The sequence below is a fragment of the Ursus americanus genome, chromosome 1 (assembly GCF_024610735.1).
Source record: "Ursus americanus isolate L20-20 chromosome 1, mUrsAme1.1.p, whole genome shotgun sequence".
NCBI lineage: Eukaryota > Metazoa > Chordata > Mammalia > Carnivora > Ursidae > Ursus > Ursus americanus.
Genome location: NC_142127.1, coordinates 32,309,307 through 32,320,000, shown reverse-complemented (window position 1 = coordinate 32,320,000; position 10,694 = coordinate 32,309,307). Strand labels below are relative to the sequence as shown.

The 10,694-nt window shown below is 39.6% G+C and overlaps 1 long non-coding RNA gene across 1 annotated transcript in view; it reads left to right on the top strand.

Annotated features, from left to right (window-relative positions):
* Positions 1–5,030, top strand: part of LOC148110730 (uncharacterized) — a 20,370-nt gene extending 15,340 nt beyond the window's left edge. The window contains exons 2-3 of the long non-coding RNA XR_015723776.1: positions 572–727; positions 4,110–5,030. This is a non-coding gene — a long non-coding RNA (uncharacterized LOC148110730). The remainder of the gene's footprint in view (positions 1–571; positions 728–4,109) is intronic.
* Positions 5,031–10,694: the final 5,664 nt, after the last annotated feature.

Sequence of the window (10,694 nt, the reverse complement as noted above, 5' to 3'; positions counted from 1 at the left end):
GAAAATCTACCAATCCAAAATCCTACAAATATCCCTTTCTGAGGGACTCCTGGGTGGCTCAGTTGGACAAGGGTCTGCCTTCAGCTCAGGTCCTGATCCCAAGGCACTGGAATCGAGCCCCATCAGGCTCCCTGCTCAGCAAGGAGCCTCCTTCTCCTGCTTCCCCTACTTGTGCTCTCTCTCTCCCCCTCCTTGTGGTCTCTCGTATGTGCGCTCTCTCTCTCAAATAAATAAATAAATATATATATATATAAATAAAATCTTTTAAAAAACCCCAAAACCCTTTCTGTAGTAAACAACGAATTCAAAATCATTTTTTTAATGTGAGGTATTGAGTGTTGGTCTTACCATCATTTGACAAATATGAACCTGTTCTTAAAGGATACACATGAAATATTTAGAGTCAAACACACAGTGTCCTCAATTGAACCTCTGACTGTACAGTAACGTTCATTTACATGACAGAAAAAGCAAATGTGGCAAAAATATTAATAATAGATTGTTAGCAAATCTAGGTGAAAGTGCATTATTATAGTCTGTAACTTTTCTGTAAATTTAAACTATTTTTCAGGTTTAAGAGAACAAAAGCAGAGACATCAGCAAAATGGTGGAATAGGAAGTTTCAGGTCCTCATTCCCCCACGGAGGCACCGACTTAACCATAACATAGGTGCCGACTTGCCCTTGTGAGAGCTCCCGAAACCAGTTAAGAGGTTGCAGCATCCCAGGTGAGTGCAAAGCCAAAAAGAGACACCCAGAAGCAGATAGGAAAGTTCTCTTTCATCCGTCCCAGGCCCACCCTCTCCCCAGCATAGCACGTGCTATCAAAGTCGGCAAAAAACTCCTGACTCCCAGCTTCTCCCTGGGGAGGAAAAGAGAAGAATGGAAAGTGCATCCAGTGTTCTGGCTTCTCAGAGGGCTGCCTGAGGGGTTGGTTTCTCTTGCCTGACTCAGATGCTGATGGGAAACAAGCAGGCATGTTTTGGATGTCAGGTTGGGGAGAGCAGAGGACAACGGTCAGCACCACCACATTTACAGCACCAGAGGGTCTGCAGTACTGCAGACAGACACTAGGGGGAGAAGGAGATTGTGGGTTCCTGAGAAGAAACACGGGCAAACCTCTTTAATTGGGAGATTACGTGCACCAGCCTGGACAAGACACATCCCCAAGGAAAGGTTTGAGAGGTCTCCAGAATCTTTAGCCAAGTTGATGGGTTTTTCAAACGCTTAAATATCAACAAATGAGAGCTAGACATACAAAGAAACAGGGAAACATGGCCAAATCAAAGGAACAGCAACAGATTTTTACAACAGATTAGCCAAAACAATCTAGAAAACTAAGCATAGTTTTGCAAGACTTTCTGATTTTATTCAATTTTTTAAAATATTTTTTAATTTTATTATTTCTTTTTAAGATTTTATTTATTTGATGCACAGAGAGAGAGAGAGAAAAAGAGAGCACACGCAAGCAGGGGCAAAGGGAGAGGGAGAAGCAGACTCCCCGCTGAGTAGGGACTCTGATGTGGGGCTCCATCCCAGAATCCTGGGATCTTGACCTGAGCTGAAAGCAGACACTTAACTGACTGAGCCACCCAGGCACCCCTCATTTTATTTTTAAGTATCTCTACACCCATCACGGGGCTCAAATTTATAACACCAAGATCAACTCACTCCACCAAATAAGCCAGGCAGGCAGCCTAAGACTTTCTGATTTTAAAACTTATTTTAAAGCTACAGTAATCAAGAGAATGTGTTATTGGTATAAAGATAGAGCTGTAGATCAGTGGGGCAGAATACAGTCCAGAAATAGACCCACACATGTATGGTAAACTGAATTTCCACAAAACTGAAACTCCACAAAGATGCAATTCAGTGGGGGAAAGGATTTTTTTCTTTCTCTATTGTACTTTATTTTTATTATTAATTTATTTATTTAGAAATACAGTTGACACAATGTTACATTAGTTTCGGGCGTACAACATAGTGATTCCACAAGACTGTACGTTCTGCTATGTTCACCACAAGTGTAGCTACCATCTGTCACCATATAACTAATACTGTTGACTATATTGCTTATGCTGTACCTTTTATCCCCACTACTATTCATTCCGTAATTGAAAGCCTGTATCTCCCACTCCCCTTCATGCATTTTGCCCATTTCCCCACTCCCTTTCCCTCTGGCAACGAACAGTTTATTCTCTGAAATTATAGGTCTGATATTATGATAACTTTTTTAAAAATTTTAATTCCAGTACAGTTAACATATAGTATTACATTAGTTTCAGGTGTACAGTATAGTGATTCAACAATTCCATAAATTACTCAGTGCTCACCATGATAAGTGTACTCTTAATCCCTTTCATCTATTTCGCCCATCCCTGTGCCCCCCCCCCCATAACCATCAGTTTGTTTTCTATAGTTCAGAGTCTGTTTGGTTTCTCTATCTTTTAGCCTTGTTTGTTTTGTTTCTTAAATTCCACATATGAGTGAAGTCCTATGGTATTTGTTCTTCTCTGGCTGACCTGTTTCACTTAACATTACACTCTCCATCCATGTTGTTGCAAAGGGCAAGATTTCATTCTTTTTTATGGCTGAGTGGTAGTCACATACATAGATACAGATATTGATATAAATATATATACCACTTCTTCTTTATCCATTTATCTATGGATGGACACCTGGGCTGCTTCCATAATTTGATTATTATAAATAATGCTGCAATAAACATAGGGGTGCATATATCTTTTTGAATTGCGTTTTTCTATTCTTTGGGTAAATACTCAGTAGTGGAATTACTGGATCATAGGGTAATTCTATTTTCAATTTTTTGTGGAACCTCCATACTCTTTTCCACAGTGGCTGCACCAGTTTGTGTTCCTACCAATAGTACAGGAGCGTACTTTTTTCTCCACATCCTTGCCAGTGCTTTTTGTTTCTTGTGTTTTTGACTTTAGCCATTCTGACAGGTGTGAGGTAATATTTCATTGTGGTATTGATTTGCATTTCCCTTATGATTAGTGATGTAGAGCATAAATTCATGTGTTTTTTGGCCATCTGTATGTTTTTGGAGAGTGTCTGTTCATGTCTACTGCCCTTTTTTTAATTGGATTATTTGGGGGGTTTTTGGTGTTGAGTTTTATAAGTTCTTTATATATTTTGGATACTAACTCTTCATCACATATGTCATTTGCAAATATCTTCTCCCATTTAGTAGGTTGTCTTTTAGTTTTGTTGATTGTTTCCTTTGCTGTGCAGAGCTTTTTATTTTGATGTAGTCCCAGTAGTTTGTTTTTACTTTGGTTTTCCTTGTCTCAGGAGCTATATTTAGAAAAATGTTACTATCACCAATGTCAGAGAAATTACTGCCTGTGCTCTCTTCTGGACTTTAATGGTTTCAGGTCTCACATTTATGTCCTTAATCCATTTTGAATATACTTTTGTGAATGGTGTAAGAAAGTGGCTCGGTTTCATTCTTTTGCATGTAGCTGTCTAGTTTTCCCAACACCATTTGTTGAAGGGACCAGCTTTTTCCTACTGCATATTCTTCCCTCCTTTGTTGAAGATTAGTTGACCATAGGGGCATCTGGGTGGCTCAGTCATTAAGCATCTGCCTTTGGCTCAGGCCGTGATCCCAGGGTCCTGGGATCAAGGCCTGCATCAGGCTCCCTGCTCTGCTGGGAGCCTGCTTCTTCCTCTCCCACTCCCCGTGCTTGGGTTCCCTCTCTTGCTGGCTGTCTCTCTGTCAAATAAATAAATAAAATCTTAAAAACAAAAAAGATTAGTTGACCATATTATTGTGGGTTTATTTCTGGGCTCTCAATTCTGTTCTATTGATTTATGTGTCTATTTTTGTGCTGGTACCGTACCATTTGATTACTACAGCTTTGTAGTCTTAAAATCTGGAATTGTGATACCACCAGTTTTGTTCTTCTTTTTCAAGATTGCTTTGGCTATTCAGGGTCTTTTGTGATTCCATACACATTTAAGGATTATTTGTTCTAGTTCTGTGAAAAATACTGTTGGTATTTTGATAGGAATTGGATTAAATGTGTAGATTGCTTTAGGTCACATAAACATTTTAACAATATTCTTTTTTTTTTTTTTTTAAAGATTTTATTTATTTATGTGACAGAGAGACAGCCAGCGAGAGAGGGAACACAGCAGGTGAGTGAGAGAGGAAGAAGCAGGCTCCCAGCAGAGGAGCCCGATGTGGGACTCGATCCCGGAATGCCGGGATCACGCCCTGAGCCGAAGGCAGACGCTTTAACGACTGCGCTACCCAGGCGCCCCATTTTAACAATATTCTTGTCCCTCTCCCTCTGCCCCTCCCCACAGTTTCTGCTCCCTGTCACTCTCTTTTTCTCTCTCAAATAGGTAAATAAAATCTTTAAAAAATATATATATGTATTTGTTCTTCCAAATCATGTGCATGGAATATCTTTCCACTTGTTTGTGTCATCTTCAATTTCTTTCAACATTTTATAGTTTTTAGAGTACAGGTCTTTCACCTCCTTGGTGAAGTTTGTTCCTAGGTATTTTATTATTTTTGGTGCAATTGTAGATGGATGGTTTCCTTAATTTTGTTTTCTGCTAATTCATTATTAGTGTATGGAAATGCAATGGATTTCTGTATATTGATTTTGTATCCTGCAACCTTACTGAATTTGTCAGTTCTAGTAGTTTTCTGCTGGAGGCTTTAGGGTTTTCTATATATAGTATCATGTTACCTGCAAATAGTGAAAGGTTTACTACTTCCTTACCAATTTGGATGCCTTTTATCTATTTTTCTTCTGTGATTGCTATGGCTCAGACTTCCAGTACTATGTTGAATAAAAATGGTAAGAGTGGACATCCTTGTCCTGTTCCTGAGACTGGGGGAAAAGCTCTCAGGTTTCCTCACTGAGTATGATATACACTGTGGGTTTTTCAGATATGGGCTTTATTATGTTGAGGTATGTTTCCTCTAAACCTAATTGGCTGAGTTGTTTTTTGTTTTTTTAAGATTTATTTACTTATTTTAGAGGGGGGTTGCAGAGGGGCAGAAGGCAGAAGGAGAGGGGGAGAGAGAATCCTGAAGCAGACTCCCCGCTGAGTGAGGAACCCAACCCAAGGCTTGATCCCAGGACACTGAGATCATGACCTGAGCTGAAATAAGAGTCAGCCGCTTAACTGACTGAGCCACCCAGGCACCCCTGTTGAGGGTTTTTATCATGAATGGTTGTTGTACTTTGTCAAATGCTTTTTCTGCATCTGTTGAAATGATCATATGGTTTTTATCCTTTCTCTTGTTGATGTGATGTATCATGTTGATTGATTTGCAAATATAGAACCACCCTTGCATCGCAGAAATAAATCCCATTTGATCATGGTGAATGATTTTTTTAAATGTATTGTTGGATTCGATTTGCTAGTATTTTGTTGAGGATTTTTGCATCTATGTTCATCATAGAAATTAGCATGTAGTTCTCTTTTTTTGTCATGTCTTTATCTGGTTTTGGAATCAGGGCAATGTTGGTCTCATAGAATGAATTTGGAAGCTTTATCTTCCTCTTCTATTTTTTTGGAATAGTTTGAGAAGAATAGGTATTAACCCTCCTCTAACTATTTGGTAGAATTTACCTGTGAAGCCATCTGGCCTTGGACTTTTGTTTGTTGAGAGTTTTTAAATTACTGATTCAATTTCATTACCAGTAATTGGTCTGTTCAAATTTTCTATTTCTTCCTGATCCAGTTTTGTGAGGTTATATGTATTTGGGACTTGATGCATTTCTTCTAGGTTGTCCAATTTGTTGGCATATAATTTGTCATTACATTCTTTTACAATCCATTGTATTTCTGTGGTGTTGGTTGTTATTTCTCCTCTTTCATATCTGATTTTGTTTATTTGGATCCTCTCTCTTTCTCTCTCTTTTTATGAATGTGGCTAAAAATTTATCAATTTTGTTATCTTTTCAAAGAACCAGCTCCTGGTTTCATTGATCGTTCTATTGTTTTTCTTTTTTTAGTTTCTAATTCTTTTATTTCTGCTCTAATCTTTATTATTTCCTCCCTTCTACTGGTTTGGGGTTGTGTTTGTTCTTTTTCTAGCTTCTTTATGTGAAGGCTAGGTTGTTTATTTCAGATTTTTCTTGCTTCTGAGGTAAACCTGTATTGCTCTAAACTTCCCTGTTGGAACACCTTTTGCTACATCCAAAAGATTTTGGACCCTTGTGTTTTCATTTTCTTTTTCTCCATGTATTTTGTGACTTCCTCTTTGATTCTTGGTTGACCCATTCATTGTTTAGTAGCATGTTATTTAACCTCTGAGCATTTGTGTTCTTTCTAGGTTTTTTTTTTCTTGTGAGTTGATTTTTAGCTTCATAGTGTTATGGTCAAAAAAGATGCATGGTATGACTTCAATCTCTTTGAATTTGTAGAGACTTGTTTTGTGGCCTATCATGTGATCTATTCTGCAGAATGTTCCATGTGCACATGAAAACAATGTATATTCTGCTGTTTTAAGATGGAATGTTCTGAATATATCTGCTAGATCCATCTGGTCCAATTTTTTATTCAAAGCCACTGTTTCCTTGTTGATTTTCTGTTTGAATGACCTATCTATTGATGTAAGTGGGGTGTTAAAGGCCCCTATTATTGTATTACTATCTATTACTTTCTTTATGTTTGTTATTAGCTGTTTTCTGTATTTAGGTGGTCCTATGTTAGATGCATTAATATTTACAATTGTTACATCTTTTGTTGTAATTGTTGGATTGTTCTTTTTATGATTATATGGTGTCCTTCTTTGTCTCTCATTACAGTCTTTGTTCTGTTTTTTAAGTAGGCTGCATACTGAGTGTGGAGTCCAATGTGGGGCTTGAACTCATGACCCTGAGATTAAGATCTGAGCTGAAATCAAGAGTTAGATACTTAACCGACTGAGCCACCCAGGCACCCCTACAGTCTATGTTTTAGAATATATTTTGCCTGATATAAATATTTCTACCCCAGCATTGTTTTCACTTCTATTCGCATGATAAATGGTTTTCCATCCCTTCACTTTTAATCTACATTTGTCTTTAGGTCTGAAGTGAGTCTCTTGTAGGCAGCATGTAGATGGGTCTTATTTCTTTATTCTGTCATCCTGTGTCTTTTCATTGGAGCTTTTAGTTCATTTAACATTCAAAGTAATTATTGATAAGTATGTACCTATATCATTTTGTTACTTGTTTTATGGTTGTTTTTGTAGTTCTTTTCTGTTTTTTTTTTTTTTCCTTCTCTTGCTCTCTCTTGGTTTACTGGCTTCTTCTCATATATTTGGATTCTTTTTTTTTTTTTTTTTAAGATTTTATTTTTATTTATTTGACAGAGAGAGACAGCCAGAGAGAAAGGGAACACAAGCAGGGGAAGTGGGAGAGGAAGAAGCGGCTCCCAGCAGAGGAGCCTTATGTGGCGCTCGATCCCAGGACTCCGGGATCACGCCCTGAGCCGAAGGCAGATGTTTAACGACTGAGCCACCCAGGCGCCCCTGGATTCTTTTCTCTTTATATTTTTGCATATCTATTACAGGTTTTTGATTGCCATTAGGTTTATATATAACATCTTATGCATATAACACATAGCAACTTAATCTATATTAAGTCCAAACCATCTTTATTCCTCTCCTTGCCACATTGTAGGTATATGGTGTCATACTTTACATCCTTTTATTTTGTGAATCCCTTAACACATTTTTATAGATGTACATAATTTAACTGTTTTTGTGCTTCCCACTTTTCTCACTCCTACTTTTGATCTTTCCTTTGCACTGAAAGAGTCCCTTTAACATTTCTTGTAGGACTGGTTTATTGGTCATGAATTCCTTTAACTTTTGTTCATCTGGGAAACTCTTTCTCTCTCCTTCTGTTCTGAATGGTAGTCTTGCTGGTTAGAGTATTCTTGGCTGGAAGTGTTTTTCTTTCAGCATTTTGAATATTTCATGCTACTCACTCCTGTCCTGCAAAGTTTTTGCTGAAAAATCAGCTTATAGCCTTACACAGTTTCCTTCCTATGTAACTGTTTTCTTTTCTCTTGCTGCTGTTAAAATTCTTTCTTTATCACTACTTTTTGCCATTTTTTTAAAAGACTTTATTTATTTGAGAGAGAGAGAGCAAGAGGGCACAAGCAGGGGGAGCTGCGGAGGGAGAGGGAGAAGCAGACTCCCCCTGAACAGAGAGCCTGATGTGGGGCTCGATCCCAGGACCCTGGGATCATGACCTGAGCCAAAGGCAGACACTCAACCAACTGAGCCACCCAAGCACCCCAACTTTTTGCCGTTTTAATTACCGCGTGTCTTGTTGTGGACTGCCTTGGGTTGATTTTGTTGAGGAATCTTTGTGCCTTCTGTATCTGGAATTCTGTTTCCTTCCCCAAATTTGGGAAGTTTTCAGCTATTATTTCTTCAAATACATTTTCTGTATACCTTCTCTCTTTTCTCCCTCTGGGATCCCTATAATGCGAATGTTATTATGCTTGATGGTCACTAAGTTTCCTTAGTCTATTTTCAGTTATTATTGTTATTTTTCTCCTCTGTTTAACTTGATTGCTTTCTGTTACTCTGTCCTCCAGGTCACTGATCTGTTTTTCTGCTTCATCTAATCTACTATTTATTAACTCTAGTGTAATTTTTATTTCAGTTATTGAGTTCTTCATCTTTTTGCTTTGTTTTGTTTTGTGTTTTTTTAATGTTTTCTCTCTCTTTGTTCAGGGCCTCACTTTGATCCTCTAGTCTTTTCTCAAGTCCAGTGAGTATCTTATGACCATTACTTTAAGCATATTACTTATCTCCATGTCATTTATCCTTCTTGCTGTGATTTTCTTGTTGTTTCATTTGGGACATTTTTCTGTGTCTACTCATTTTGTCTAACTCTCTGTGTCTATTTCTTTGTGGTAGGTAAGTCAGCTACATTTTCTGCTCTAGAAAGTACTGGACTTATGAAGAAGAGGTCCTGCAGTGCAGTGTCCCCTGTTCACAGAACATTTCAGGGGTGTCTTCTATGTTTGTTGTGTTGGCCCTGCTAATGTAGCTGAGCTGCTTTTGCTTTCAGTCCAGTCATGTGCAGTGGCTCTCTTTGCCTGTTGCGGGCAGGGGTTGGTCCCTGTGTTGTTAGTGGGCTAGTCTAGGGCTGCCTTGGGCTTAAGCTGAGTCAGACTAGGCATGTGCCAGAGATGTGGTAGCACTGAAATGCGGGTGGATGTGAGCATGAGGTATGTAGTGTCAGCACCATAGGCTCCAGTGGAAGAGAACCTGCAGTTGCCAGGGACTTAGGTAGGCCAGGTTGGAGGGGATGGATCAATAGGAGAACATGAAGGGTAGGGCTCACTGTTAGCAAGTTAGTTAGGAGTGTTGGTACCAGGCTGGTTCCTGCAGGTGTTCGTGTGTTTCTGGGGGAGTGGAGGAGGCAGGGGAAGTAAATGGCACCTGCCAGCTCTTTTGCTTCTGGAGAAGTCTCCCAATGATCCCTGCCCATCCAGCGCAGGGTCTGAGATTAGCAATACATCTTCCTATATACCCTGTGCATTTTTTGAAGTGCTGCTTCTATGTTATACCTCTGTGGGCTGTTTGTTTTGCTCTCTCCTTAAGAGCAAGGACTCAGCTCCTTCTCACCCTCCTGGCTGTCCCATGAGGCCAGTAATTTTTCAAGCTCCAGGTTTTAAGCCCTGCTGATTGCAAGAACCTGTGAAATTCAGCCCCTCTGGCTTTCAAAGCCAAATGTTATGGGGATTCACATTCCCCATGTGGGCTCCCTGGTGTTAAAGTCTGTTCCACTCCCCCCCCCCCCCCCGTGCCCATGGCTCCCTCTCCCCCACAGATGGTCCCACAGGTTCATTTAGCTCCCCACCCCATCTCTGCCCTTCCTACCCTCTTCCATGTGTCTTTTTCTCTACATTTAGCTGTGGAGAGTCTATCTAATAGTCTTCAGCTTGTTTTCTGGGTTATTTACACTGAGGCGTTATCTAGTTGTATCCATGAAATGAGGTGAGCTTAGGGTCCTCCTACTCTGCCATCTTCCTGGGAAGTCCCCATGATAACTTTTGAAGATAGAAAATGTGCCCATATTCAGTTTGTTGTTTCTTAGCTCCAAATACTGCCTTTATGTCCTCTGAAAATTTAGATGAGCCCTTTAAAATGTATCCTTTATTCACAGTTGCAGATTGCTAAGCTTTCCAGTAGAGGGCACTTGGAGAGATGGGAGCAAGGATCTTTCCGTCTAGTTGCAGTGTGCTTGCTTAGCAAGTTCCTGCATTGCACAAGGCTTCTTCAGCATCCAGTTCCTACAGTGCTGCAGGGGCAGCAGCACCAGCTTTTCCTGGCAACCACCTCAGATGATTTTTCAATGGAGGGCCTTCCATGAGACACCTCTTTTTGAACAGACTTCCTGGGCAGGGTGTTTTCTAGCAAGTTCCACCAGCACTGCACCACAGTGACTTCTCTAATACTCAGGAATCATAGGAGTCATTCTCTCCAGCAAGGTCTGGTTTTCTAGGGGACTCTTCCTCAGGTGCTCTATCTCAGCCATAGGAATTGTGGCAGCTCCATTTATCTGCTTATATCTCCTTGTATATTTACTTTCCACTAGCCAATCCCTTATTGCTCCAGTCGCCTGTAGTAGTTAATAATTCTTTGTATTACAGTTTCCTTCTTTAAATTTCTTTATGGTTTCTGTCTCCTGATTG